The following is a 3,749-nucleotide window of genomic DNA, read 5'->3' on the forward strand; positions in this document are numbered from 1 at the left end:
TATACTTGACATGGACCGGAATCAGACGATAGGCCATGGTTTACCATATGATAAAACCGGTATATCGGCTTTTTCTCACCGGGATAAATATGTAAATCCTACCATAATGTAAGTAACATAGCGAAACACAAGATCACATGTATTTGAGGATTGGAGGAGGACTTGAGGATTTGGCGCGGCGGTGTGGCTCAACGGGCTAAGCGTTAGGAATACGCTCGCCACCGGACCTCTAACTACTCTGCGTGGGTTCGCAGGTTCGAATCCCATGCAGGGATGGTTATGTGCGAGAGGATTGCTGGACTTCTCGCCGTCGTTGGGTGGTTCACGTAACCGCTGGTCGGTTACGGCTTCCCCCACCACCAAGTCCATGCTTCCGAAAAACAAATAACTAAAACTAATTCCATACCCGACATGGACTGGTAACCGGACGAGAGGCCGTGGTTCGCCATATGGATAAGCCGTCTTATCGGCTTCCCTCTCCCCCGGGATAAATATGTAAATCCTATCCTATCCTATTTTAGCGCTACTTTTTGGTGTACTTGCGTCTAGTTTTAGAGCTTTATACCGCAGAAAGACTTGATTACTGTATTCCAGGGTGTACAACCTGCGGCAATGAAAAATTGTGCAGCCCACGGAGAAGTGCCAATTTGGAATGTGTGTGGCCAGCGAACGAATATTTAATTTAACTCAAACTAGTACATGCAAATAAATCTGGTACACATACTACGTCCGGTGTTCGTCATCTTGGTTCACATACTTCGGGAGTACCGGACAAAAATTATCATGCATATGAGTTTTGCTATTTTAGTGAGAGATATAGTAACAAATGTACGAAACTTGAGGTTTAAAATTTATAATTAAATTGTATCAAAGCGGAGAAAATATTTTTTTGCGTTGAATTCATTTTAGTATTTTTAGTAGACTTTTGAGATTTTATTTATATATAATATTTTTTTTTTTCAATCAACTTAGACGATCTATTCTAGAGTATCAAAGCAAATACGCTGATCGAAAATTATAAATTCAAAATATCGACTCATATTTCCGTATTATAGACGTCATAGAGATACATTACAGAGGTGGGGATATGCGCCATGATTTTCTTTATCGATTGTTGTCGAATAATGTTTCAGCATTCAAATTAACGCGTGGTAGAAGAATTCGCGATTTACATAAATTCAATTATTTCCTTATTTGTTAGCTTAATATTTTTCCGTGTACTCAGGTATGTCTGAGCGTCCCGTACAAGGGAAGGACATGAAATTTTGTAAATAGGGACTGGTGCACTCATAGTCAAGTTTGCCTTTTTTATCGGTAAAATATAAGTGAAGAATATTATTAGGGACGGAAAATCCGGAGGGGCGATAGGGGGTAGCGCATTTTATATTGTGTATGGGGCGATGAATGCTTTAATGGCGGGACCCATCAACTTTTAGGACAACTATATTGCATGGGTAATACACATGACTAGTCACAACTATTATATACAACATTATGAGAAAAGGGTAATACACAGTTTTGCTAGGCAAGTCTTAGAAAATCAAAATTTGTTTTCAAGAAGGTTCTAATACTGAATTGAAAGTCGAAAAATTGGAGCAGTTATTTTTTATAGCAGTGTTATTATTGGTGAGGATGGCTTTGCTTAGGCGACGTACAAGCCAATATTGGGTACTATTGTAGCGTGTATACCAGGTTAGGTTTAGATCTTTTTTTATTCCGATTTTCCTTATTTTAGTTCTATTACGACTTCGGGGACTGTCTGTGTTAAAGACAAGTGAATATACTCCCTGCCCGTAGGTTTCAGTCCCTTTACACAACTCGATGTAAAGTAGGCGAACAAAATTAGTTACCTCCATACTGGTACACACACTTCTGGAGCGCCCATTATTACACATCAGATAGCTGCGATATTTCCTGCTAGTTGACTTATTATTTTTAGCTACTACAATTTGATAACAAGGTCACGAGCTAGCAATGTGTGAATTAACTTGGTGATTTAGGTTTATTTCGATATAAACGCCAGTTATTAGGATTTACTATAAATACGAGAATTTTTACCAAACCGTTCGCGTGCAACGTTTGAGATTATGGCATGCCGTAAGGTGCACGCATACCCCGTCTGGGACTGACTGGGTAAAGGGACTGAAACCTATGAACAGGGGATATTCACTTGGCTAACACAGACAGTCCCCGAACTCGTAATAAAACTAAAATAAGGAAATTTGGAATAAAATTATGGCCTAACCCTAAACTGTTACACATACTTCGGGAGTACCAATTTGTTCATATCGATGATATGGTTGTAAATAGTATTAATCTTGACTGGAGGATGAATTATTCAATGGTTGCTTTATTAATCTACTTATTTAAGTTGTCTCGACTTGCTTAAAGCCTGTAATGATGAGTGTTCCACCTGTCTTAAACCCGATTAGTAACATTACTTGCTTTTTTTCTTCGTTTTTCATTCGAAATATGAGAGTAAAGACTCATGAGTGAGTTGATGGCACACGTCGGTATCTGAGGCAAAGTTTGATTTCATGTCTTGGTGTAGTGAATGTTCTAATCGAGCTAGCGGTGTGACGCATCGTGCTTCTGATTACCCTGCGTTGGTTCGCAGGTTCGAATCCCGTGGAAGATAATTATGTGCGGGAGGATTGCAGGACTCGTCGCCGCAATAGGGTGGTTCACGTTACCGCTGGTCGGTTACGGCCCTTCATCCATCGTGTTCGCCATATGATTAAGCTGTATTATCGTGTATGTTCTATTCGCTTCTGATTACCCTGCGTTGGTTCGCAGGTTCGAATCCCGTGGAAGATAATTATGTGCGGGAGGATTGCAGGACTCGTCGCCGCAATAGGGTGGTTCACGTTACCGCTGGTCGGTTACGGCCCTTCATCCATCGTGTTCGCCATATGATTAAGCTGTATTATCGTGTATGTTCTATTCGAAATTAATATTGAATTCCTGTTTTTCGCAAAATCTACGGTAAAGGAAAAACTCGTTTTTACTAAATTACGTTATAGCAAACGTCCATTATCGAAATACTCCTTCCTTATAAAAGTTCATTTGTTCAGTTCAAAAAATGCGGCCACGCAAAGAGTTTTCATGGCACCACCAACAACAACAAGAGCTAATGAATGTCTCCCCTGGCGTCAATTTCCTTGGGTATCTCCGTTACAATGATCAATCAGCAATATGTCAACGATAACGTAACAATGACATTTTCTGCAGTCGCTTAAACACTTCTTTCACTCAGATAGGTAATCAATCATGGTAATAAACATTGGCTCGTTCTCGCGGTGCTGTGGGTCATTTGTCAGCTTTCAATTGTGTTTCCAAAAATTAGTTGTAAATCAAATAATTTAATTGTAATTATGTCCTCGAGAAATTTTCTTTAGTTACAATAATCAAAAATCAATCCCAGAAAAGCTGCGATAGACTATGTTAAAATTAGCTATTAGTACCTGTAATCGACACGCGGTTGAATATTTCAATAAAAATGACGGTTTTAAACATGCAAACCAGTTTATTAACGTCGACCCTCCAAAATATTTTTAAAAAAAGTATCAAAAATTTTGCTATAGTGAAGCAAAGGGAGAATTTTTCCGGGTTCAAAGGTCGGGATAACGTCCATCGCATTCAATAGTTACTACAAACGCAAGTTGAACGCTCTCATACATCACATAGACACGACGCTATTACACGTAAGAGGCAGGAATTGAAGGTTCCAATGATATTATAAATCATCA

Source organism: Styela clava, chromosome 12 (genome assembly GCF_964204865.1).
Source record: "Styela clava chromosome 12, kaStyClav1.hap1.2, whole genome shotgun sequence".
Lineage (NCBI taxonomy): Eukaryota > Metazoa > Chordata > Ascidiacea > Stolidobranchia > Styelidae > Styela > Styela clava.